The following is a 15,210-nucleotide window of genomic DNA, read 5'->3' as shown; positions in this document are numbered from 1 at the left end:
CGTTGGGGTGCACAGGCTTCTCATTATGGTGGCTTCTCTTGTTGCAGAACACAGGCTCTAGGTGCACAGGCTTCAGTAGTTGTGGCACGCGGGCTCAGTAGTTGTGGCTCACGGGCTCTAGTGCGCAGGCTCAGTAGTTATGGCGCGCAGGCTTAGTTGCTCCACGGTGTGTAGGATCTTTCTGGACCAGGGCTCGAACCCATGTGGGGTGTGGATTAGGAGAGGTTGCTTGGCAGAGATAAGCTGGTGTCATCCAATCGACTCAAGAGAGAGGTCACAGCGTGGACGGGCGTCCTCCTGGGACTACAAGGTCAGCTCCCTCACTGCTCCCATCCAGTGATCCGTGGGGAGAAGAGGTGCCTCGTGAGAAGGAAGGGAGAGCCCAGAGGATGCCCTTGGAGGACATGGACAAGACCTCAAAGAAGGAGGTTGAAAAGAGGGGCTTCCCCCTGGCCAGGCAACCCCTCAGGAGAAAAGTCTCTACAGGAGAAAGCCCCCCAGAGGACACTGTCCCCCTTTTCCTGCTGCCCAGGGAAAAGATTCCTGCAGAAAAGACTGGAAAGCTTCTGAACATCGGTAGGAGAAAGGACTCACTCTGAACTCTGCATCTTCTTCCCCAAACTCCTCCTTCTCCAAACTCCCCATCTTGGTCCACAAATCCCCACCCACACAGACTGGCTACCTAATTGGCAGGGCCCAGTGCAAAATAAAAATGCAAGGCCCCTTGTTTAAAAAGTATTAATAACTTCAGGACTGTGGCAGCAGGGCATTAAACCAGCACTGGGCCCTTCTGAGTATGGGGCTGTGCAGGTCACATGCCTGTAAAGCTGGCCCTGCAGCCACCTATCACCCAGGCTGGAAGCCTGACTCTCATCCTTGGCTTCTTCCCCTCCCTCACCCCGACTTCAAGTCCTGTAGATTCAAGTTCACCAAACAGCTGCCCCTTCTCTATCCTAAATGCCATTCCTCTGATCCAGGCAGCACTTCTCATCCCTGGACAAGAGCATCCGTTCAAAAACTTCCAGTCTCGCCTGCTCTGGCCCATCCTCCCCGAAGGAAAGCCACAGAAAGCTCTTCTAAGGCTAGTCTCACCCTAGCACCTCCCTGCCTAAAACCTTCAATGGCATCTGCTATGAACTGAATTGTGTCTCCCCAGCCGCAAATTCATATGTTAAAGCTCTAACCCCCAATGTGACTTATTTGGAAATAGGACCTTTAGGAGGTAACTAAGGTTAAATGAGATCATAAGGATGGGTTCCCCGATCCGATAGGATTGGTGTCCTTATAAGAAGAGACACCAGAGAGCTTACCTCCACCCTGTCCCCAGCACAAGAGAAAAGGCCATGTGAGGCCCCAGGGAGAAGGTGGCCGTCTGCAAGCCAAGAAGAGAGTCTCACCAGAAATCGGATCTGCTGCCACCTTGATCTTGGACCTCTGGCCTCCAGAGCTGTAAGAAAATACATTTCTATTGTTTAAGTTACTGAGTCTGCGGTATTTTGTTATGGCAGTCCGAGCTAACACAGCTCCCCTCTGCCTAAGCTCTGGTCATGGTCTTTGTGGCCCTGTGTGATCAGGACCCACCTCTCCAGACCATCTTCTTTCCTGTCTCTGGGGGTCCACAAGCTCTCTCTCCTCTGGGTCTTCCAACATGCTCTTCCTCCACTTGAAACAGTCTTCTCCACCTCCCATCTGGCCAAACGCTGCTCTGCTTTCAGTCCAGCTTAGAAATGAAGCATCCCTGACCTCCCCCAACCCGTGAACCGCCAGGTTGGGACCCTTCCTCCCTGCCCCTACAGACTTTCCATGCTGCCTCGCTTGTCAGTAAGATTTGTCACTCATGTCACTACATATTTGGGGCCCCTCTTACTTGCTAGTTCAGGATCTCCCTGAGTACTGGGACTTATTCTGTTCAACCTTCTGTCTGAAGCATCTGCTGGGCCCAGGGCCTTTTAACCCTGGTGGCTACTACAGAAAGTTTGAGGCCAAAGAATGGGGCTGGAGAAGCAGGGCTGAGGGAGTAGGGAGAGAGTTTGGTTAACCTTTCACTCCCGGGGAGAATTTCAATTAGATATGCTTGGAATGGGTCGTTCATTTATTCAGTCAACAAACATTCATTTCTCTCCCACTTAGGGCTGGGCCCTGGGCCAGGAGCTAGGATGCTGCAGGGAAGGCACCTGGGTCCCCACCAGGAAACACCCAGACACGAGTCATTACATTGATCTGCCGAGTGAATAGTGGGAAAGAGAGGATTCAGAGGTCAGACGAGCCTAGATGCGAATGCAGGCTTTGTTCCTCATTAGCTGGTGACACTGGGCAATCCGTGCACCCCACCTTTTATATCTTGAAAGTGGCCCTGACATCCACCTGTTTGGATTAGGGATTCTCGAACTCCTTGGTCTCAGGAGCATTATTAAGGACCCTCCAGACATTTTGTTTATGTGGGTTATTTCTTTTCAGTATTTGCCATATTGAAAATTAAAATTGAGAAATGCTTAAAACACAGGAATACACAAACACACACTCCTTTACCCATCAGAGCAATGGCACAGTCATGCCCCAGGACCTGTGCTCAAGCAGAAAAGCAAGAACCAAAGCCCCGGCACCCAGGTCCAACTTTACGAGAAGCAGAGGCAAACCTTAAAAAAAAAATTAGTTTTTAAAACTGACATTACAGATGGGCAATATGACAGAACCAGTTGGAGAACTGTGGAGATATTTCTCCTCTGGTGGATGAATAGCAGCTACCCCAAACCCCATGGGTGTCCTGAGCACCCTGGCAGCCTCAGCCCACCCCAGAGACCCTCCCACTATTGTAAATAATTCTAGAAAGAATATCCCTGTCGTTATATTTCATTTTAAATACCTAGAATTGAATTACTGAGGCAAAAGGATACACATTTTAAGGCTTTAGAGTCATATTCCCCAAATGCCCTGCAGAATGTTTCCATCAATTGAAATTCCCACCAAGCAAGTGTGAGAGTACCCATCTCCCTATGTCTTTCCCCAGCGATGGTCTTTATACTTTTTCTAATGCTTGAAAACCCAGAAGGTAAAAAATAGTATGTTGCTTTAATTTGCATTCCTTTGATTCTTAGAAATGTTGACTATTCTTTCTTGGTTTATTGCCTATTGACAGGGCCTCTTTTTATTGATTTCAAAGAAATTTTTATATCAAGATGATGCAGGGAATTCCCTGGTGGTCCAGTGGTTAGAACTCGGCAATTTTAGTCACAGGCCCGGGTTCCATTCCTGGTCGGGGAACTAAGATCCTGCAATTATGCAGTGCAGCCAAAAAAAGGTGATGCAACTGCAAAGTAAACTCTTGTTTCCGACCTGATTTGGGTACAGCATCTTCCTTTCCTACCCCCTCTAACCTCCTCCATGGATCTAGGAGAGGAATCATTTTTACTGAACCCAGTAAGGCTTTTTACAGGAGAAATCTTGAGAAGATGGAAAATGAGAGACAATGAGGGATTCCAAGTGTTTCGTATTTTGGAAGATTTTCCTCTCCAATCTATCCCTCCCTGCTTCAAACTGGAAAGATTGCTGTGTTCTTTTGTAGCCAGAATAACTGAGTCATGACAGGGTGTGATCTTTCAGGCTTGCTACACTCTCTGGGCCAAATGGGTCCCCACCCAGGAGATCTCTTCACTTTTGAGCTGTGCTGACACAGGTAAGACCCAGCTTCTTGTCATCTCACCAAGCCCTGACTCAGTGTCTCTGCTGCTCACCAGCTGTGTGTCATTGCAGGAGTCCCTTAACCTCTCTGTGCCTCAATGCCTTCTGAAATGAGAAAAGCATTACCCACACATTAAAGTAATGTGTGTGTATGCGGCACTGGACACAATGCTTGGCACAGTGTAGGTGCTCAAGAAACATCTGTCAAATTAATAACTGACAGTTGTTTTCCTTTCAGTTTGTCCTTGTTGTGTGTGTGGGGGGTGTCCATCCTTGTTTAGCTTTCTCTTTTTTCCTACTAAAAACAAACTCAGCTTTTCAGAAATATAATAAACCAAACCTCTGTGCTTTAACCTATGTAGGTTAGAAACCTTTGGTGACAAGGAACAGAAATTAACCGGAGTTTAATAAGAAAAGAAAAAAGTGGGGAGAATCCATTACAAAGACTCAGGGGTGTCTCAGATTTCAAGAGCTTGAAATGGGGATTCTTCTCTCTGCTCCCCCCTGTAGGTCTGCTGCGTTCCTCTTTCTGTTTCTGTCTCTCTCTCCCTCAAGACTGTCTTTCTCTGCCACCATGGCCACCAACAACTGCTTCTCCCAGTTAAAGTCTCAACTGCATACAGAGATTCACTAACTGACCCTAAATCCCCAAACCAGGGTCTGACTCAAATCCCAGATCCCAGTCAGATGTTGTCTCTTGAGAAATAACACAGTCATTCACTGCTGGAGGGCAGATGAGTTCATCAGAACTGCTTTTTATAGGCAGGGAAAGACCAGGCCAGCTAGGAGCTTGAGTTCTCCCAGAGACGGGGTGGAAGTGACTAGAAATTGAATTCAGAGCTCACAAAATTGACCTCAGAAGGTCAGAGCTTGAAAGAGATTTCTATATTACCTAGTCTAACTTCTGCCCCCATTAAAAAAATTTTTTTTTAATAAAGAAGGAATGAAGCCCAGAGGTATGTGGTTTGTCCAAGGCCCCCCAGCCAGTCAGAGACAGAGCTGGAACCAGAACTCAGGTCTCCTGGCACCGTGGCTCAGGGTCAAGGTCTCAGTGAGGGAGGGGCTGTGACACTCCCCACTCTCTCAGGGAGCAAGCTGAGGCACAGAGCGGTCAGGTGGCGTGCCCAAGGTCCCCCAGCTGTGGTACCATCTGAGCCTGGGTCCAGTTCTTCCCATGAACCCCTGCGGAAGAGGGGGTGAGAGGGAGAACCGGAAAGGAAGATGGAAAAGTGGGGAGGGCAGGGAGAAGGATGGGGGAGGGGAACTGAAAGGCAGGGGAGAGGAGAGCGCCTCACCCTGGCCAGGATCACCCTGAACGGGTTTGTCCCCCAGGAATTCTAGGCCCCTCTGTGCTGGTCATGGCTGTGAGTCCGTCACCTCAGTACTGCATCTTGTTCTTTCTCTCCATGACCTTGACCTTGCACTTTCCATCTTCTTGGTGAACCTGATGGATATTACCCCCAGATGAGGCCTTTCCTTTCCCTCCCTTCCCTTCCCTGCCATGTCCATTTTTCCCACCTGGGTGAAGGCTGGGCTCTGATGGGAAATAAAAGGTCAGAAGTAGAAAAACCAAATAGAAGACAAAAACTGGGACCCATGGGCTAAATTCAACACTCAGAAGGTCTGGGTTTGGCCCAGATTGCAATATTGAGCAATATGAAACACCTTAAAGAACCAGGTGTCACACCTGGAATAGATCCTGTACGTGGTCTTGTGACTTGTTATCCTTTCACCCTGTTCTCCAGGTTGTCTTCACAGGAAAGTAAATATTTCTCTATGCCCCAATTTCTATCAAACGTAAGAAAACAAAAGCCAATGAGAGATGGATGTTTCAAGAAAAATGGAAGCATCTTTGTGAACGAGAGCTCATTTCTATATGTTTAATTTTAAACCAACTGTCTGCAGGAAGACAAATGATGCATTTCACCTGCCTGGTCCCAGGAGGCACTGAGTTTGCAACCTCTGCGTTGAATGGTTCTAGCAAGTGTTTCTCAAAGATGGGGCATTTTATTGGGCAACACTCTCTCAATTGGGTGGGAAAATCCATGCATTGAAGACGTTCAGCATCCCTGCCTACTTCCAATCCCTAGAGAATATCAGTAGTGCCTCCCAAACCTCTTAGAGGGTCCTTGGTATAGGTTTCGACCCAGAAGCTTCCTGGGGGCTGGACCAGCATCTGGGTAGCCATGGCACCACCGGCCTGGGCCTGGCACAGGGTTGGTGCTCAGCAAGCTTTTAGCCCGTCCTTCACTGAGGACCTACTGTGTGCCAGCACCATCGAGGCACTTCATATTCATACAACTAATCCTTACAACATCCAGCTGAAATCAGCATCATGAAGCCCATTTTAGAGGTAAAAATGCTGAGGCTCCGAGAGGGTAGCAAATGTGCCCAGGATCTCACAGCTACGGGAGACCAGGACCAATAGAACCCAGCCCGCCTGACTCCAAGACCAGCTGTTTTGTACTTGTATGATCAGGCCACCCAAGATGGCTGTTCTCTTGCTCTCTGTACATCCCTTGCTCTACCAGTCTCTGCTTCACCTACACCCTGTTCACATGCCTGACCTGCTCTCTTAATCATAGAGCCTCATCAGTAATTTCCTATGTACTTGCCCCCCATCCCGGCTAGTGATTGTTCTAATATTTAGATCAGAACTATCTCCACTATGATGGTTTGTTAAAGGGGTGTGCCCCTCTGCTGGTTTCCCTGGTAACTGATGAGCCAACCTGATCTCAACTCCCTTTATAACTGGTAACCTCCCCCCCCATCCCATAGCAAAGATTGCTGCCACGTCTGCCTCACATGGCGGGGTGGCGCTCCAGAACCTTGCTTCAGACATGTAAGACCCCCATCTCCATCCATTAAACCATTGATAACTCTGTCACTGACTCCAGGCTCTTTCTTCTCCCGTGAGGCTGGGCAAGCACAGGGCTTGCATCCCGTGGGGGGCAGCCCAGCAGTACTGCAACACGGCTGCCTCTCAGACCATGGGGGAAGCAGAATGCCGGCCCCTGGGGGCAGAGGTTTTGTTGCTCTCGTTCCCCAGTGCGTAGAACAGTGCCTAGCACATAGTAGGTGTTTAATAATACTTGCTTTAAAAAATGAGTGAATACACTGATGAATGCGACATAGGTTATTACCATATCACAACTGCTAGTTTAGAGAGTCTGAACAACAGCTTTTAGAGCAGGAGAGAGATGTTTTCTACCCAGGGACTCAGGGCAGCCTTCAGAAAGACTGACCAGTGGGCTGGGCCTCGGAGGATGAGAATGGTTTCCATGCACCACGCAGGGAGTGGTAGAAGAGGGCATTCTTGGCAAAGGGAAACATTAGCAAAAGCCTGGAGGCTTGGAGAGAAGAAGACTTTCCTGAGTCTCCTTGCAGCTTAGTTAGGTGGAGGAGCCAAGATTCAAGCCCACAAAACTCAACTTCAGAGCCTGTGCTCTTAACCACTACCCAGACTGCTTCCCATGAAATAAATAGCAAGGTCAGTCCGGGGCATTCAGGGAAGAATTGACAGGAATAAGGGATTGAATGACGATGGAGAGGAAGAAATTGAGAATGACTTCAGGTCCTCAGTAAGTCACTCACTGAACAAGTAGTGAGTGTACTTTCTGTGCCAAACTCCAGCTAGGAGTTAGAGAGTCAACCACAAGTAAGTCCCACCTCTGCCCCCCAGCTCATGGTGACCAGGCCCAAGGGCGAGAGGGCAGCCGTGGGAAGCTGACTCCCGGCACAAGTCATTAAAAGGTATTTCCTGCCTTGCCTCTTCCTCCAGGTACAGAGGTTTATTTGGCATCACAAACACCATAGCAACCATATGGGGGATCTTGTCTCCCATGGCTGTGGGGTTCTTAACCCCCCAGGGGAAGGACCTAGTTCAGGTGGCCAGGGATATCAGTTTTTCCCACTGCACCAGGGACTCTGTCCCCATTCCCTGGGACCACCAAAATCAACTTGTCAGACAGAGAGCTAGTAGTATTCTCTCTTTCTCCCTTTTGCAAACCTGGCCTGAGATGGACGTGCATTCCCCCCTCCCCACTCCCAGGCAGAACTTCCTGTTCCCCCACAGATTATGCCAGCTTCTGGCATTTCTGCTGCTGTTGGACTGAGAGAATCCCAGAATATCAGACCAAAGGCATTGAAAGCGTTTCTAGTCCTGAGAGCCTCAAATCCCTACCCTGGGGAACATGGCCCTGGTTCATGTGTGGACATGGGGCTTCTTCAGAGCAGGGGTCACAAACTCTTTATTTTTCCTTAAATATTTGTTTATTTATTGCTGCATCGGTTTTAGTTGCAGCATGTGTGATCTTTCGTCGTGGCGCGAGGGCTCAGTAGTTGTGGCGCACAGGCTTACTTGCCCTGCAGCAGCTAAGTTCCCTGACCTTAGTTCCCTGACCACGGATCGAACCCGTGTCCCCTGTATTGGAAGGAGGACTCTCAACCACTGGACCACCAGGGAAATCCCCACAAATTCTTGTAAACTGTGAAGTGGGCTGAGTGCAAGGGAAAAAAACTGAAATGGTGCATATATGTATGGGTCTTCCCCCCATTTTTACATGGATTCTAATGTGTAAGATACACAGTTCCTGACCTTACTTTTTTACTTAATTAATCTTGAAAAGCATTTCCTTCCTTCCTTTCTTTCTTTCTTCTTCTTTCCTTCTATTTTTTCTTTTTCTTCCTTCCTTCCTTCCTTTCTTTTGTTCTTTTTTTCTTTCTTCCTTCCTTCCTTCCTTTCTTTTCTTCTTTCTTTCTTCCTTCCTTCCTTTCTTTCTTTTCTTCTTTTTCTCTTTCTTTCTTTGTTTCTTTCTTTCTTTCTTTCTTTCTTTCTTTCACAGCTGTAATAGTACTCTACTGTACAGATGAACCAAATTTTTAAACCAAGCTAGAGAGATGCCCATGGGTGTTCCTAAATAGAAGAGTTGAGAAGCCCTAAAATTTTATCCACCTCCCTCTTTTTTACAAATGAGGAAACAGAAGTTCAGAGGGAGAGGACTATCATTTATTGAACGTCCAGTACATGCCAGGCATGTTCACACATGTGATCTGGGTTTATCCTCATGAGATATATATTAGTATCTCCATTTTACAGAGGAGGAAACAGAGGCTCAAAGAGGTTAAGACACTTGTCAAAGACCACACAGCTAGTGAATGACAAAGCTGGGATTTAAACTCAGGTCTGTGTAACTCTATGCCCTTAGCCAACTTGTACTAAGAAGAATGAGGCTGGGGATTTGGCCAGCATTTTAGAGGGGGAGGCAGGGTGGAGTGGTGGCCATGGAGATTACTGCGAGCCCAGGAGTAGCTGGGTAAAAATTCAGGAGCAGTTTGTGGATTCCTCAATCCCACCTGGAGTTCTTTCAGCTCAAACCCCCATCCTCACCCCACACCTGATCCTAAGCCCAGACGGCTTACTGTGGTCCTAAATAGAATGCATGACTCCACACCTGTGCTGTCTCCTGCGTCCTTTGGGGATTCCATTTATACCTTATTCCTAAGGTAGCTTGAAGTTGTGCCAAGCTCACTGATGCTTTGTAATTATTTTTAAGTCTTTTTCTCTTAAATCTGTCTCATTTTGGATACTCTCTATTGCTATGTCTTTAAGTTCACTAACCTTTTTATTGGCTGTATCTAGTCTGTTGTTAGTCCTATCCAGGGTATTTTTCACTTTAGATGTTGTGGTATTAATCTCTACAAGTTTGATTTGGGTCTTTTAAATACCCAAAAAGGGACTTCCCTGATGGCAGAGTGGTTGGGACTCCGCACTCCCAATGCGGGGGGCCCGGGTTCAATCCCTGCTCAGCGAGCTGAATCCTGCATGCGTGCCACGGCTGGGAGTTTGCATGCCACAACTAAGGAGCCCACGTGTCGCAACTAAAGAGGCTGCGAGCTGCAACTGAGGAGCCTGTCTGTTGCAGCTGGGGAGCCTGCCAGCCACAACTAAGGAGCCTTCCTGCCACAACTAAGACCCGGTACAAACAAATAAATAAATAAGTAAATAAAAACTATTAAAAATAAAATACCCAAAAGAATTGAAAGCAGGATCTGGAAGAGATATTTGTACATCCATGTTCAAAACAGCATTAGTCACAATTGCTAAAACATAGAAGCAGCTCAAATGTCCATCAGTGGATGAACGGATAAGTAAAATGTGGTGTATACATACAATGGAATATTATTCAGCCTTAAAAAGGAAGGAAATTCTGACGTATGCTACAACACAGATGAACCTTAAGGACATTATGATAAGTAAGATAAGCCAGTCACAAAAAGACGTACACTGTTTGATTCCACTTACATGAGATACTTAGAGCAGCTAAAATCATAAAGACAGAAATTGTGTGGTTGCCAGGGGCTGGGGGGAGGGGTAAATGAAAAGTTATTGTTTAATGGATACAGAGTTTCCGTTTTGTTAGATGAAAAGACTTACAGGAATGGATGGTGGTGATGGTTGCACAACAATGTAAATGTATTTAAGACCACTCAATTGTATGCTTAAAAATGGTTAAGATGTTAAATTTTATGTATTTTTAACCAAAATTTTTAAAAGACATTAAAAATCTTCCATGTCTCTACTTATCATGTTTAACCTTTCTTCTACCTGCCTGAACACCTAGAATGTAGTTACAGTAACCCTTAATTCCCTTTTCTACTAATTCTATCAGCTATGTCATTTTGGAGTCTGTTTCTATTGACTGGGGTTTTTTCTGCTCATTTTGAGTCTTATTTACTTGCTTATTTGCATGTCTGACAATTTTTTATTGGATGCCAGACATCATAAATTTTACCTTTTTTGGTGCTGGATATTTTTGTATTCCTATACATTTTCTTGAAATTTGTTCTGGGCCACAAGTTACTTGGAAATAGATTTATTCCTTCAACGGCTGTTTTGAGGCTTTGTAAGGTGGGATTAAAGCAGCCTTTATTCTGGGGCTCATTTTGTGCCACTACTGAGACAGTACACTTCGGAGTACTGTACCCAATCCCTCTTGAACTGTGAGGTTTTCCGCTCTGGCTGGTGGGAATACAAAGTATTCCCGACACTAGTGAATTCTGGTGATGGTTCTTTCCCCAGCCTCAGGTAGTTAAGTTTCTTTACACATGAGCTAATTCAGTTCCTCAGCTGAAGAGGGAACCCTCTGCAGATCTCTGTCTGCAGCTCTCTCCTCTCTGGTGCTTGGCCCTGCTAACTTCCTTCCTTGGTTCCATCTCTACCCCAGGAGTCTGCCAGGCCCTCCCCGGGCTCCCCTCCCTCTGTTGCAGCTCAGAAACTCTCCAGGCTGTAAGCTGGAGCCATCGTAAACTCACCTTATTGGTTTCCCCTCCTCAGGAATCATTGTCCTCCATTGCTCGTGGTCCATGTTAGAAAACCATTGTTTCATATATATATATATATATATATATATTTTTTTTTTTTTTTTGCGGTGCGCGGGCCTCTCACTGTTGTGGCCTCCCCCGTTGCGGGGCACAGGCTCCGGACGCGCAGGCTTAGCGGCCATGGCTCACGGGCCCAGCCGCTCCGCGGCATGTGGGATCTTCCCGGACCAGGGCACGAACCCGCGTCCCTTGCATCGGCAGGCGGACTCTCAACCACTGCGCCACCAGGGAAGCCCTCACATATTTTTTTGTCCAGTTTTTTTAGTTGTTTCAGGTGAGGGAGTTTATCTGGTACCTGTTACTCCATCTTGGTCCACAGCAGAAGTGTTAATAGATTTTTAATGGACTAGTTTAGAGTTTATTTTTAGTATCTACTAAGGAGAAGGGTCCTTGGACAAAGCAGCCTTTAAAATAGTCTCTAAGGATAACCACAGAAAGGCTTGGAGAACTACACAATTCATGAAAAGTAGAGGTCTGTTTTGTTTGTTTGTTTGCTTTTTAATTGAAGTATAGTTGTTTTACAATGTTGTGTTAGTTTCAGGTATACGACAAAGTGATTCAGTCATATATATATGTGACTATAGAATATATATATATACTTTTTCAGATTCTTTTCCATTACAGGTTATTACAAGATATTGAATATACTTCCCTGTGCTATACAGTAGGTTCTTATTGGTTATCTATTCTATATATAGTAGTGTGTATCTGTTAATCCCGAACTCCTAATTCATCCCTCCCCTACCCCTTTCCCCTTTGGTATAGAGGTCACTTTTTTGTACTAGGAGTCAGAGGCCAGAGTCCCTCCTGTTCAAGACAGCATGCAGGCTGGCTTTCAGGGGAATTCAAACTGGTCCTTGCTCTCATACCTGACCCATCTGTCTACAAATGGTGGCATCATTACTCTCCCTCCACCCTCCTTGGTAGGCACCTGTGCGGTTACACCTACATCAACCTCCTCCCCAGAGCCACAGGGAACAGGATAATGGAACCTTGGCATCCCACCCTGGGAAGGGTAAGAATCTTTGCACTAAATATTAAATACGTTGGGAGATGGAGCGGCCTCTCATAGCCACTGACCCCCACACCCCCTCAAAAGAAAACTTAAACTTTTATTTTGAAATAATTATAAACTCAAAGGAAAGTGTAAAAACAGTGCATGGAGACTTGTGTATCCTCACCCAGAATTCCCCTGTGGTGACGTCTTACATAGTTGTAGTACAGTATCTTAGTTCCCTGACCAGAGATTGAACCCATGACCCCTGCAGTGGAAGCATGGAGTCCTAACCACTGGACCGCCAGGGAATTCCCTGTAGTAGAGTACCTAAACTGGGAAATTCACATTACTCCTGCTGCATTACCACTAACTGGTCTACAGATCTTATTCAGTTTTCACCATCTTCTAAAAATTGCACTCATTCGTGTGTATGTGTGTGTAGTTCTACTTTATGCCCTGTATAGGTTCCAGTAATCACCATTACAATCAAGATGCAGAACAGTCCCATCATCACAGTTGCTTTGTCCTATGTCTTGTATTCCTAAACACTCCCACCCTATCCCACCTCCTCACCCCTGTCCCTGTCCCCCTGGCAACCACTGATCTGGTCTTCATCTCCATAGTTGTGTCATGTTAAGAATGTTCTACAGGGCTTCCCTGGTGGTGCAGTGGTTGAGAGTCCACCTGCCGATGCAGGGCACACGGGTTCGTGCCCTGGTCCGGGAAGATCCCACATGCCGCAGAGCCGCTAGGCCCGTAAGCCATGGCCGCTGAGCCTGTGCGTCCGGAGCCTGTGCTCTACAACGGCAGAGGCCACAACAGTGAGAGGCCTGCATACCGCGGAAAAAAAAAAAAAAAGAATGTTCTACAAATGGAATCACACGGTACGTAATCTTTTGGAATTGACTTTTTTTCACTAAGCATAGTGCCCTTGAGGTCCATCCAAGTTGTTGCACGTTTCAGTAGTTCATTCCCTGGTGTCGCTGAGTCATGTTCCATGTCATGAATGCTTCAGAGTCTTCAGCAATGATTGCATTAAATACATTTTCGACACCTTTCTCTCTTCTCCTTCTGGGACCCCTGTAATGTGAAGGTTAGTACACTTGATGTTGTCCCAGATGTCCCTTAAACTGTTCTCATTTTTTTAAATTTGTTTTTCTTTTTGCTGTTCTGATTGGGTGATTTCCATTATTCTATCTTCCAGATCACTTATGCCTTCTTCTGTATGACCTGTTATATGACCTGTTAGTTGGTTGTTAATTCCTTCTAGTGTGTTTTTCACTTCAGTTTATGTATTCTTCAGTTCTTACTGGTTCTTTTTTTAAAATATTTATTTATTTATTTGGCTGCTCTGGGTCTAAGTTGCAGCACATGGGATCTTCATTGCAGCATGCTGGATCTTTTAGTTGCGGCATGCAAACTCTTAGCTATGGCATGTGGGATCTAGTTCCCTGACCAGGGATCGGACCTGGGCTCCCTGCATTGGGAGCATGGAGCCTTAGCCACTGGACCACCAGGGAAGTCCCTGACTGGTTCTTTTTTATATTTTCTAGTTTGTTGTTAAAATTCTCACTGTGTTCATCTATTCTTTTCCCTAGTTCAGAGTAGCTTTGAGCCCTTAATCTGGCAAATTATTTATGTCTGTTTCATTAGTTGTTTTTGCAGGGTTTTTTCTTGTTCTTTCATTTGCAACAAATTCTTCTGTCTCTATGAAGTTAGGTGAAACAATTACCTATCCTGATCCTGAAGGGTTGTCCTTGTGTGGGAATGTCCCTCTACAGTCCAGTGGCTTTGGTAGAAGAGCTGGATCTGATGTGAGCATGAGTCACATCTCCCCCCAGAGTACCTTGGCAGCTATCACCTTGGTAGGAGGTGGGGCTGGAGGTGGAGAGGCGAGAGCCAGAGCCAGGTGTGAACAGGGGCTGCTATCTGCTCAGTAGATACCACCACCATATCGGGGTGTGGTCAAATCCCAAATTGCTGGAGCAGAAGCCCTGAAGGTCAGGTTCTAGCTGGTTCTGTTCCTTCTCCAGCACCAGCACCTTCTCCCCAGAGGGGAGCAGTGCTGGAGCAAGAGGGGCCAGAGCAGGTGCCTGGTGAGGGCTGGGATGCAGGCTGTGATGTTCCCAGCACACCTGTCAGAGTTCCAGACCACTCCCAATCTGCCACAGGATTTTTTTAAAGAAAGGAAGAACCTGAAGGAAATATGACAATTTAACGATGATAGTATCTGGGTGGTTGTAGGATTATGAATAATTTGGTTTTCTTTCTGTATTTCTATAACCGCTATATTGACTATATATTGCTTTTTTTTTTGAAGCCACTACTTCCTTTTTAAAAAATCAATTAATTAATTTATTTTTGTCTGTGTTGGGTCTTCGTTTCTGTGCGAGGGCTTTCTCTAGTTGTGGCGAGCGGGGGCCACTCTTCATCGCGGTGTGCGGGCCTCTCACTATCGCGGCCTCTTGTTGCGGGGCACAGGCTCCAGACGCGCAGGCTCAGTGGTTGTGGCTCACGGGCCCAGTTGCTCCACAGCATGTGGGATCTTCCCAGACCAGGGCTCAAACCCGTGTCCCCTGCATTGGCAGGCAGATTCTCAACCACCGCACCACCAGGGAAGCCCTATATATTGCTTTTTTATTGAAGTATAGTTGGTTTACAATATTGTGTTAGTTTCAGGTATACAGAAAAGTGATTCAGCTATATATATTTTTTCAAATTATTTTCCATTACAGGTTATTAGAAGATATTGAATATTGTTTCCCTGTTATACAGCAAATCCTTATTGCTTATCTATTTCATGTATAGTAGCTTATATCTGTTGATCCCATACTCTTAATTATCCCTTCCTCCCTCCCTTCTGTTTTCTCTTTGGTAACCACAAGTTTGATTTCCATGTCTATGAGTCTGTTTCTGTTTTGTATACAGATTCATCTGTATTATTTTTTAAATTCCACACATAAGTGATATCATATACTATTTTAGTTTCTCTCACTTGTGTACTGCTTTAATAGTTAATAATTAATTAATTTAGTAATTAATTTTTTCAAACCCAAACTTTAGTGTTGAGGGAAAAAAAGACAGACTGTGAAAATGTGTGAAAGACTGAGCTTGGCCTCCCTGTTTTAAATCCTTTCCTGTACCTTCCGTCC

The sequence above is a fragment of the Tursiops truncatus genome, chromosome 1 (genome assembly GCF_011762595.2).
Source record: "Tursiops truncatus isolate mTurTru1 chromosome 1, mTurTru1.mat.Y, whole genome shotgun sequence".
NCBI classification, from domain to species: Eukaryota; Metazoa; Chordata; class Mammalia; order Artiodactyla; family Delphinidae; genus Tursiops; species Tursiops truncatus.
Note: the sequence above shows the minus strand (reverse complement) of the source record.